At 41.2% G+C, this 13,139-nt stretch overlaps 1 protein-coding gene across 3 annotated transcripts in view; it reads right to left on the bottom strand.

Annotated features, from left to right (window-relative positions):
• Disp1 (dispatched RND transporter family member 1) overlaps nucleotides 1-13,139 on the bottom strand; it is a 199,022-nt gene that overhangs the window by 168,804 nt on the left and 17,079 nt on the right. For all 3 annotated transcript variants that reach the window (XM_045148268.1, XM_045148280.1, XM_045148262.1), the window contains exon 2: nucleotides 2,917-3,004. The gene's annotated coding sequence lies outside the window, so the exon portion shown is untranslated. The remainder of the gene's footprint in view (nucleotides 1-2,916; nucleotides 3,005-13,139) is intronic.

A 13,139-nucleotide genomic window follows, 5' to 3' on the forward strand; every position in this document is an offset into this window, starting at 1 on the left:
ACAGTTCTTTTAGATCTGCTTATGGATGCTGTTCCCACCTCTGGACAGTCCTTTGCAAGGTCAGATCAATGATGCTGGTCTCATCAGTCAGTTTTCGTCCTTCACTATCAGGCCACAGATGCTAGACACACCTTTGGTAGGAGGGATCCTTTGGGATTCTGGTTGAAAATGCAGGCCATTTCTCTGAGTGGTCCTTTCTGATGTCAGGCACACTGCCTAGAACCAGTGTTTATGTTTCCCGGCAGACTCTGCCTACAACCAAGTTTCCATCTTGCTGAGTACTGTGTATGGTTCTGGTTCAGTTTCTTCCCACAGTCCACATAGTGCATTCTACAGCACAGATTTCAGCATGTGTTCCTGTGACCCCTGCTCTGAGAGTCCAGCTCTCTGTGAAGGGTCCAAGCTAGGAAATCATCAGGGGTTGTTGCACAGTGGCATCCGTTCTGTTACAGTGCTGAGCAGGGTTTTCTTGGGCTCTGGCTGAGTGCTGGGGAGGGCTATCTTGGCAACTCTCTTCCCTCTGCCACTGCTGACACAATTTCTGTCTCTCTTCTTCTATCTTTTTTTCCCTTTAAAATCTGTTACTGAGTACAGCTTTCTAATTTTCTAATTCACTCTATCTTAAGCATGGCTCCACAATAGAGTTTAATTTAGCACAGCATGAGTGACCCAAAAAAGCCGCATCACCACAAAATCCTACCCAACATGGATGGCCACTTTGTGGAACTCACAACATAAAGTGCTAACGTGATAGTTTTTTTCTTCCAAATGATAGTCAAGTACTAGTTCCAAGCTGATCCTAAGTTTGGTCACACATTTCACTTCCGTACTTTTGCCAAGACTTCAAGTAATGTTATCTTTGGACTAAAATAAAACTAAATGAATAAAACTATAAAGCCACGTTTTCTTTGCATGAATATTTCTAGAGTCTAGTGCTCACCTACATCAGCCTTGTTGAAATTCCAGACACATGCAACCACACCCAGTGTGTTACAGACAGTTCCACACGCTGGGATGAACTTCCAAACAGGCACAGTTAATGAAAGAAACAGGACTTATTTCAGGCTTACAGATCCAGGGGAAGTTTCACAATGGCAGAAGAGACTGGCCCCTTGTCACAGATCCAAGCAGAGAAAAACTACCAGCAGCCAAAGCACACCAAAAGCAACAAGCACAAACAGACAGCAAACAGCAGGGGCTCCTCCAGAGCTCAAACTGCTCTCTTACACCTTTGGGCTGGAATTCAGATCCACCCCCAAATACAACTTAGGGCTGGATCCCAGGATCCACCTCCAGGTGGCTGCAAATCCAAGTTACATGCTTTAATAAAACATCTGAGTCTATGGGGACATACATTTAAACTACTATACAGTGAGAATAAAAAAATGTTAAGCCTATTTTTTTTCCTCATTGTTTTTACCTTCAGGGTTACTAAAAGATCTCAGTACTAAGTTTGCCCTCAAATCATGAAAAACCTTATTTCTTTTCTACCAGAAGTTAAACCATCCATATAGTCTATTACAAGCTGCATTTGCTACTACTATCATAAATAGAAAACAGATCTAAAGATGGGTGCCATGGCTCACACTGAAATCTCAATGCTCAGGCAGCTAAGGCAAGGAGGATCACCACAAGAGGCCAATCTGGGAAACAGATGATGGATGGATGGGCGGATAGAGATGACAGACAGACAGACAAGATAGATAGATGACAGATAGATGATAGATAGATAGATAGATAGATAGATAGATAGATAGATAGATAGATAGATAGGATAAGGTAGGTAGGTAGGTAGGTAGGTAGGTAGGTAGGTAGGTAGGTAGATGGATGATAGAGAGAGAGAGAAGAAAGAAGAGGAAGAGGAAGAAGAGATGATATATAGGAAACCACTTTTTCAAGCTTTTTGTTAAGTGAATTGCACCACTGCATATACTTCCTGGTTAGCGTCTCTTTGCCCAGCCCAGCACCAAATCTGTCACCAAGCTTATTCCGAGTAACATGTGTTCTGTTGCTAAAGAGAAAGCAGTCACATCGACATAATGATACTTTTAGTCAGAAACAGACCACATGTACCACATTGATCCCACAAGATTATACTAGAGATTAAATGTCCTATTGCCTAGAGACATCACAGGGCACAGAAGCAAGGCAATGCATTGCTCCTAGGTTTGCAGTGATGCTAGTAAAACACTCTGCGCAGCTGGCCACTGCATCCATGGATAAAACTATAACAACAACTCCATATGGTTCATACTTGATGATGGTAGTAAAAGACTGTTACTGGTTTATGACTTATCCTATACTTTTCTCTTTATTTTACTTATGTAAACAGCTTATTGTAAAACGTGAGTCATTCTACACTGGCAGCAGCTTCACACAGTTCATGCTGAGTCTTGGTTGTGGCACTTTCTCTTGGGCTTGAAGTAACCTCGCATTGTTTTGTTCACCACAGCCCTGCAATAGACTAGGGTACACACATATATATGTAACGTGATATATTATATATGTAACTCCACACAACTGGCTGTAGAGTAAGCTATACTCTGTGATAGTCAGACCACAAAATAACCTAATATACATTTTCCTGACTGCATTACTGCACAGCCATATGTTTAAGAATCATTTGGGATACTTTTTAAAATATTTTCAAGACAGTATTTCATTGGCTTTACCCATATCATACAGCACACTTGTTAAATTAAAATCTGTGTTCACTGTACCCATATCATATCCCAATGGTGATCACAGTGACATTATCAGCTATATCATCAAATACTTTTGAACAAAATGAAAATCTCCATTAAAAAGTGAATATGTTATATCTTACAGTTCAGATGACTCTAAGTTACTTCAAGAGGACGATTTACTATATATGTAAAAATAAAGAATAACAGCCCTTTCAGAACTTAAAAGTACCTTTTCTTAATGATGTTGCTTCTGACAGCTGATATATGAGTTACTACAAGCAATTCAACAACCAAGACGGGTCTTCACTTTGAGAAATCTATGAGAAAAAAAAGAAAAGAAAAAAGCATAAATTTAGTCTAAGCACTAATAATAAAACCCACAAGGCTGACATCTGGAATGCTCATCTTGAACCAGTGAAATTTACTATCAAATAATATGAAAAGTTTCTCAATAAGACTTAACTAAAAAATAGTACCTACTATTACTTAAATCTTTACCATACAGCAGATACTGTACAGGGTATGTGACATATATTATTTTTCACCCTAAAAACAATTCTGCAAGGTAAGTAATATAAGCTAACTTGCATTACACACACACACACACACACACACACACACACACACACACACACGCAAAGTTGGGTAACTTGCCCATTAACAAGGAGCTTAAGTCAGAAGACTCATTAGTTCTTTCATGAAAACGAGTTTGAATGAACCTATTTAACCTAGTGAAAATAACTGTAGAGATAATTCTATCAGCAAATATACAACTCTACCTATCACCTGTCACCAAGAACTACATTAAGTAGATAAAAAGTGTAAACCGAGTAGCATTTAGAAATCAGGCAGCCTGGACAATATGTTCCGCACGTGGTTGTCGTTTGCGCTGCCTTGCTGTGACAGACAATCTCAGCAGTAAGACCTCACGGAGCCAGTTTGTAGATCATCTCATCCTGCACCCAGGCAAATGCCTTTTCTGTGCTTCTCCGTGCAACTGTTAGGCCTACATTTCCAGCTGGCTGACTCGCTTTTACTAAGACCTGCTCCTTTCACAATTTGTGTCCTCTAGTTTCTTGCTATTACCTTGCTACTTTTCATGGAGGCACACACAGAACTTTAAAAAAAAAAAAAAAAAAAAACTCCACTATTAATCTGCCCCTCCTTTACTTCCAGACACCAGTCCACAAAGAGCTGGCTTCTCTAGCCACTACCGAATCCAGTACACTCTATTTATACCATTCTCCAAAGTTAGAGGAGGAATAATAAAACTTATAGGAAAAAAAAATAGGAATTAAAAAAACCCTAATCACTTCTCCACCTGGAAATAAAACAAATGAAACAAGCCAGACCTTCGGAGGCAGGAGGGAGCCAGCAGATAAGGAGCTGCCTCACAGAGCTGTGGTGCCATAGTACAAGTGGCATACTCACAAACTTTGGATCGGAGGGTTTTGGTTTCTGGATTAGAGATGGTCAATGTGCTCCCCACAGACACAACTGGCCTGGGTATCCATGACCTCACAGTGCCCGACACTACCTACACAAGACCACCATAAGAGGAGGAAAAGATGATGACAGCAAAATAAAAGAGAGACTGATGGAGAGGGGGAGGGGACATGATGGAGAAAGGAGTTTCAAAGGGGAAGGTGGGGGGAGGGCGGGTATTACCCTGGGATATTTTTTATAATGATGGAAGTTGGTAATAAAAAAATTTGAAAAGAGAAAAAAAGATGTTCAACTATGAAACCTATGCAAATATTTTTAAATCCAGAAGCCTTTGAGATCCAAAGCACTTCTAGTCCAAGCATCTTGGAAAAGGGATACCCACCTGTACCTCAAATGCTAAGGCCACTCTTCCTGTCTGCCTTCAATAACAATTTGCCAATAGCACCTGACATTTAAACAGCTCTGTAATTTCATAGAATGTCTTCCTAGCATCTTATTGCGGCTACTTTTCATCACTGGAACAAACACTCAGTAAGAAGCAGCTTATTGGAGGAAAGGTTTTACTTCAGCCTTACAGAGTACAGGGGAAGTCCCGCCACAGTAAAGGATAGAAAGCTAGCTCCATTTAGGCAGTTTCAGTTACAGATAAAGGGCTACAGAGAACCAGGAGATGCCACCCCCACATGACACCTTGCCCTGGCACAAGAACCAGACTCTTAGCAGAAACAGAACTTGGTATCTCATCACGACTGATCTAAAAGTGGCCCCTGCTGTCCACAGTCTAGAGCACTAATAGACAGATGGCCCAAATGGGGGCCCAGGAAGGCCGGCTCTGGAATCTGCCCTCCAAATCTACACATCAATCAGTTCTTCCACTTGCCGACAAATGCTGCTCTCTTCTTCCTGATGCCAGCTCTGCTCAGCTCTGCCTGCCTCTCTTTGCTCATGAGTCTGGCTTCTGGGGGGGGGGGAGCATAAATCTACTTCTTGGTCTTGGGTAACTCTTCTGCTTGCCTCTGCTTCTGCTTTATAGTTTGGGGTAATTTCTCACTTTGATTACATGCATTATTTCCCTCTGGTCTCTAATCTACCACTTGTGTATTTCCTTTACACCCCAGATCTACCACATGGGTGCTCTCACTAACTCTAGGTCTGCCACCCATGTAATTTCTTTAAACTTGGGTAACAATGAGTGTAACTTTCTTCATTACTCATTTCTCCTCTGGATTTCTTGGTCTCTTCTTTGATTCCTCTTGTTTTTCATTGACTCTAACCATCTGTCTTAACTTCCCTCCAAAGGAAAGCATATGGCAAATACCAGGTGTGTTCCTTCTAAGTCACTATATACATACATATGTACACACACACACACACACACACACACACATATATATGTGTGTGTGTATGTATGTATATATATATATGCGTGTATGTATGCATATATATATATATATATATATATATATATATATATATGTGAAAGTTTCATCTTCCATGTAATTGTGCCCTATCTCAGTTTGTCTTTGGAGCCTCAATTCCTCTTAAATGAGCTTTATGAAGTATCCTCCATGTGCTTGGGCCTCTACTTCAGTCATTAAGTTTCTCTTAAAAGGACTTTACAAACTCCCCTCCACATGCTTGCAACTCTACTCCAGACTTTCCTTAAAAACCTCAATTTTCCTTAAGAGGAACCTTATAAACAATGCAGTGTCTTCCACATGAAAGTATGTTTCCTATTTCCCAAGTGTCCATGACTCTGCTCCAGCCTTCCTTCCTAATCCCAATCTCCCTTAAAATAAACCCCACAATTTGTGATTCCTCCCAAAATAAACTTAATAATTATAAATTATCCTTTTGAGTCCATCTTTATCAATTCTTCATTAAAGGAGGACAGAACTCAAAGTTGGGGTTTATAAATTTGAGGGGCCTTCCTAAACCCCAAAATCCTGCATCAATGGCATAAGAAGCTGACTCTCTTTCATAGATTCATAGCAGAGGGATACCACCAAGCAGCCAGCAAACACAGCCAGCCAGAGATCCACAATGGCTCTGAACACACCTTAGGGCCAGACCACAAGACCTCTCCACCCTCCACAGCAGCAGGCTGTAGGAGACTTACGTAGGAAGCTTAACCTTCATCAAAAAGCCCTGAGGCTATGGGGGGGATACACATTCACATTCAAACCATCACATATCTCATTTTAAGCCTCACCACAACAACCTACAATAAAAATGACTAATTATCCTTTTACAAATGAGAGCACAGATTAAGAAAAACTATATTTCCTGCCTAAGATGGTCAAATAATTAAGAAAGTCAAAATTCAAACCCAAGTCTCCTACACCCAAAACTCTCTCTCAAAAAAAGTGACTCCAATTCCTATTAATTGAATTCAGAGCTCAGTTCATAATATCTAAAATGAATACTTCATAATCTATAAGCCACCTCATAGTTTTACAGTTGTGACAAAAGCAGTGGTTATGGGAGAAATGTGGTCAGCAACCAAAATGACATAAATCCTACGCAAAAGACTGAGCCTTTCCTACTCGCTTCTGCTCAGGACACTCATTCCCACACTCTGTGACACAGCCAGTAAGAGTTTGAACACATAACTAAACTGCTTAAAGGTAGCTTGTGGTAGCCACTGAATAGGTACTAGAGGGTATACGGGGCACTAAAATAGTAAATGCCACCAACCCAAGATGGAACCCACAGAAGTGTCTCTATGAAATCATCCCAAAGTACCTCCTTACACTCACATTTTGCCACACTGACGCAAGCTCTTATGAGACTAAACTTGTGACTTATCTCTTCGTTAAGTGTATTCTCACCAGGCTTGGTGGCATAGACCTTTAATCCCAGCACTTGGAAGGGTGTAGTACGAAGATCAATGAGTTCAAGGCCATCCTAGGCTACAGGGAGTTTCTGGTCAGCCTGGGCTAAATAAAGTGAGGTCCTGCCTTAGGGGGAAAATAAAAAAGTTATTCTCGGGCTGGGGAGATGACTCAGTGGGTAAAATGCCTGCTGGGCAAGCATGAAGACCTGAGTTAGGGTCCTAGCATCCACATAAAAGCCAGGTGCAGTGGTGAGCACCTGTAATCCCTGCACTGGAAAGGTGGGAGCTAGCAGGATCTCAGGGGCATGGTAATTAGTTAGTCTAGCCAAATTGGTTCAGTGAGAGACTATGTCTCAGTAAACAGGTAGACAGGAAATAAGAAAAACATCCAATGTCAACCTCTGGCCTCCATATGTGTGTGCGCGCACACACACATGTGCATGAGCATGCGATTCTTGTGCTGGAAATAGAGCTTCCCAGTCTATACGCAACTGCAGACATCACAGTTCTGCCTGACCAGCTTTCATGCACCTTTGCTGATTAGGAATCAATAGCAACAACAAACATCTACCTTGTCTGAAGAAATCACTCCTCACCTGTTGCCTGTGTAGGGCTAACTACCACAAAATCCCCAATTCCTCCATTCCATCCTCCAGCCACAGAGATGCAGTCATTGTTGCTCAGAATAGTTGATTTCTTTGGTGGATGCTGAATTTTAACATTAACTGAAATTTGAACTTAAAATGTTTAAGCTACATTTATTTAAATTTAACTAAAATTAAATTCAACCATATCAGGCTGGAAAGATGGCTTAGTGGTTAAGCACTTGCCTGTGAAACCTAAGAAACCCGGTTCAAGGCTCAATTCCCCAGGACCCACGTTAGCCAGATGCACAAGGGGGCGCACACGTCTGGGAGTTCATTTGCAGTGGCTAGAAGCCCTGGAGCGCCCTCTCCTCTCTCTCTCTCTCTCTCTGCCTCTTTCTCTCTCTGTCTGTCACTCTCAAATAAATAAAAATAAACAAAAAACTTTAAAAACAATCAACCATATCCAAAAAATAAATCAAATGGGTAAAATTATTGCTGAATTTTTTTAAGTCTCAACTGAAATGCTTCCTTTTTCTCTGCTTTTATTTGGCATTGTTGTTGTTTGGTTCTGTTTTTGGTGATGGGGCCTCGTGTATATAAATATTCTATTGTTGTACTACCTCCCCCAACCCCATAGATAAAATTAACATTTACTAAAAACTTCTTACTGTACAAATTTTTTTTAGTTAGAAGAAGTTTTCTATATATCTTAAAATCAGTAGCCAAAGCTGAAAGCTCTTTTTTGGTTTTGTTGGGATTTTTTTGTTTTGTTTTGCTTTTTGAAAGTTCTTTTAAAAGCTTCCTAGACTTTAAACATGGGAAAATTTAATAAAGCTCAATGACATGGTATTGTAGTTACCTTCACATCACTGGGATAAAACACCCAATCAAAGCAGATGACAGGGGGAAAGCTGTTTATTTTGGCTTACAGTCTTGAGGGGAAGTCCTAGGATGGTAGCAAGAGCACGGCATGGGCAGACACTGGACATCACCTCACCTCTGCCACAGCAGGTGGAAACAGCAGCAAGAGAATGAGCCAAGCTCTGGCAAGGGGAGCTGGCTATACCCCAACGCCCATCCCAAATAACACCTCCTCCAGCAAGGCTCCACCTCCCAAACTGCCACCAGCTGGAGATCGAGCATTCAAAACACATGGGTTTATGAGGGACATTTGAATCAAAACCACCACATTCTGCCTTTGATCCCTATGTCAAGATGTAAAAATGGTCATTTGAAAATTGTATCATCACAGACAGGCCAGACCTACCCGAGAATATTAAGAAATTTACACAAGATTGGGCTGAAGACATAGATGGCTTAGCAGTTAATGCATTTGCCTGCAAAGCCTAAGGACCCTTGTTCTGCTCTCCAGATCCCACATTAGCCAGATGCACAAAGCTGAGACAAGTGCAAAGTCACACATGCCCACTAGGTGGCACAAGCGTCTGGAGTTTTATAGCAGTGGCTGAGGCCCTGGCGCACCAATTCTCTCTGTCTCTCTCATGCTTGCTCACTCACTCTAAATAAAATTTAAAAATTAAAAAGAAGAAATTTACACATCATCATCAAGCTATCACATTAGGTCCCAGGGCCTGTGCTCTTAGCTGTGAGATTTTTGTCTAGCTGCTTCTGGATACACAATCAATATTCAACTAGTGTCAAAGGAATGATCACTCGCTCTTTCACCACCACTCGTCTCCTCAGAACAGCCCTCAGTGTACTGCATGTCCAAGTCCTTATCTTACCTTCTCATTTTCTAACAAGTGTCCCACAGACCACATCCAAATTGGTCCCTCTAACTCATTCTGAAATCTTGCACCTTCTCCCAGGCTCTCTCTTCTGGTCATGCTAGCCTCTCTATTTCTATGCCTCTTCGAATTCTATCTAGCCTCTGGTGATAATTTCATAATGTTTCTCTGATATTCCTTGCCCATGGTAATATGTCTCTCATGAGAACCACTAAAACACTTAAATTCAGCATAGCATTTAGACTGTACTGCTAACTGAATTTAAGAGGCTTTTCATAGTAGACAGCCAGCCTCACATTGCAGGCTCACATTGAACTTCCAAACAAGGCACAGTTATAGAAGGAAAGGAATTTATTTGAAGCTTACAGATCCATGGGAAGTTCCAGAATGGCAGAAGAAGCTGGCCCCTTTCACTAACCCATACCTACAGAAAGGCTACCACAGATACCATAAGCAAGCACACTTCAGGAACTCTGGGCAAAGCTCAGGTACTTTGATTATCTTTAGGCTGTAATTCCAAATCCACCCCCACACCAGGCTGGACCCTAAGATCAGCCCAGTGATACCTCTTCTAGTCAGGTAGTTGGAGATCTAAATTACATGCTTTAATTAAAACCTGAATATATTGGGGCTCATCCATTTAAACTACCACACCTTTATTATCCAAGCTGTACTTCTGCCTAACCAGCATGCTTTCTTGATCCTTTTCTGATTTAGAAATCATCAGCAACAACAAACATCCACCTGATCATTACAGAAATCATTCCTCTTGTCATCAGTGGAGGCTGTCTGACAGAAAACCCTCAATGCCTCCCCATAATCTCAGAAATACTCCCCTCATTTTTACATGTCCTCATATATTAAACTGTAACTTATAATTCCACATATGTGTATCTATATACATATAAGTGATATATACATATAAACGATAAACTGTATGATACTCAAAATGAAGTATTTCTCTCCAGATAACAATGCTGAAATTCTAAATGTGGAAACATCTTTTAAAATATTATCAAAGAAGCATTCCATGTTAGCACAATCCAAGTTTATCGTATTAAGGGTTTAAGACAACTAATGGGCAAATATCCTGTGACAGAAAGACTTGTTTACTGTCATGTATTGGAAACATCCTAGGAATCCTGCACATCCACATGCCACTGTGACAACTTTGGGGGCTGTTCACAAACGTAAGATGCCACTCCACTGTGATTAACTTCCTTCCCTCAGTATCCCTAATTCATGTTAAAAAAAAAAAAAAGGAAAGCAACCACAACTAAACAAAACATAGAGATCACGCTCTCACAGATGCTGTCATCATTGAAAGACAGCCGCCAAACATCACAAACAGCACTGGTTCTTATAAAATGAAAGGGCCTAGAGCTTTAGTAAATGGTAATTGTTGATGCCAGAGACTATATGGGGGAAGACCAACCAAAATGTACTGCGGAAATCATTGCCCTGAAACTCATGTTGAAGAGGACAGACAGAGGAAGAAGGGGTGGGGGCCTAATGTTCACATACAAAGTGTACAATATTCTTTTCATCGCAATGACCCAAAGAAAAATTCAGTCTATTTACAAAGAGTCCTTTGAAGCAGCTGTTTGATCTCATGGATAAGTTATGTGGTTTGTAAGATTTGATGATCAAGTCAGTGATACCAAATCACATGGGCCTCTGAAGGAAAAGTCATGGAAACAGCTGTCTGGAGTTTATGCTGGCTGTCCTTGTTCAACACGCCACATACAAAGCCAGCCATTGTCTTCCTTCAAATGCTCATCTTTTCTATCAGCACCAGCCAAAAACCATGGCCCAAAACACCAAATTAACCTCCACCACAAAAACAGTAACTCAAAACATTAACCAACCCCTAAAATGTCTATCTTTTCAGCTAAAATATGATGTTTTACAATGTTTAATAAGCAAAGAAAAACATCCTATACAAGTGGTAATATACCAAGGTGGTAACATTCCAATGCATGAGAAAAATAATGTAAGAAACACTACTTCCAAATTATTTTCTATTTGGGGATGTTTTTGCAAAATTTATTGCTAAATGAATAAGAAAAAACTAATACAAGTATGACCTAAGTATACAGATCAGCTACTACACCTAATCACACACATACACAAACACAACCAGGCACAAGCACAAATGTGTGCACACACAGAGAAGGACAGTTAACTGTGCATACTGACAAGGAGCACTGGGCTGAGCAATGACCCCACACACACACACACACACACACACACACACACTCACACTCGGAGGAATTGTTTTACTGTGCACACTGAGAAGGAGCACTGGGCTGAGCAGTGACCACACACACACACACACACACACACTCACACACACTCACACTCACACTAGGAGGAACTGTTTTACTGTGCACACTGACAAGGAGCACCGGGCTGAGCAGTGACCACACACACACACACACACACACTCACACACACTCACACTCACACTAGGAGGAATTGTTTTACTGTGCACACTGACAAGGAGCACTGGGCTGAGCAGTGACCACACACACACTCACACACACTCACACTCACACTAGGAGGAATTGTTTTACTGTGCACACTGAGAAGGAGCACTGGGCTGAGCAGTGACCACACACACACACACACACACACACACACTCACACTTACACTAGGAGGAACTGTTTTACTGTGCACACTGACAAGGAGCACTGGGCTGAGCAGTGACCACACACACACACACACACACACACACACACACACACACTCACTCACACACACTCACACTCACACTAGGAGGAATTGTTTTACTGTGCACACTGACAAGGAGCACTGAGCTGAGCAGTGACTACAGGACTCCCTGCACCCTAGACATTATTTTTTTACTAGAAAAGTCTTTCACTGAAAAATGAATGAAAACCTCTTTTAGAAGTTTTTTGTAAGAATGAAAAACCATTTTTACATCCAAGATGCCTCCAGAAACATATTAAAAACCTCATTTATCGAGAACCCACTGAAGTAAGGTTATGGTTTTAAAGCTTCATTAAGAAACTAAATCCTCTGAACAAACTTTTCAAAATTCCAAAACGAGCCAGTTGTGACATGTTAGTGGTAATTTCAGGCTTAATGTCATAAATCATCATGGAGCATTTGCTCTACCTGAGCTTTCCACTGGCATCCTGGCCCTCTTAGTCAAGGCATTCTAAGAGTCTGTTCCCCTGAGAAGATACAAGGGAGACGATGCTGCAGGGCCCACTCAGAGACGTGTTCTCAGATTTCTCCCTCTACCTCCTTGCTAAAGTTCCAGAAAGAGAAGCTCCTAATGTTCTTTTGGAAGTTATCTGGAGCTTCTCCTTTCAACAAGTGTTTGCATTTTGATTCTCAATGAAGAAGTTTTCAGTTACTAGGAACAGGCATGCTGAGCTAAAGTAAAAGTCCTTTCCCCATCACTGCCTCCTTCCCCAGGCTCTGCTAATACATGGCTGAATATCACCTCAACTACAGATGAAGTATTTTAAAAACCTCTTAATTGCAAAATGTGTAACCGAGCCAGAAATAAAGTACAAGAAGGTCAGAAATCATAAGAAAGCACCAATTAGTGGTAAGTGTCCACAATCCCAGCCCTCAGGACGTAGAGGATAAGGACTGCAGCAAGTTCAAAGTAAGCCAGGGCAAAAAATTGAGATCATGTCAAAAGCAAGAGATAGAAAGGAGGAGGGAGAAAGGGAGGAGTGAGGGAAAGAAAAGGTAGAAACCTAAAATGAGTTGGTTGGTTCCAAAGCCAAATTGACCCATGGCATCTGCATAGTACCAGAGAGATTTGATAGGAAGAGGGCTGCAGAAAATAGGGTA

This window comes from Jaculus jaculus, chromosome 1, assembly GCF_020740685.1.
Source record: "Jaculus jaculus isolate mJacJac1 chromosome 1, mJacJac1.mat.Y.cur, whole genome shotgun sequence".
Lineage (NCBI taxonomy): Eukaryota > Metazoa > Chordata > Mammalia > Rodentia > Dipodidae > Jaculus > Jaculus jaculus.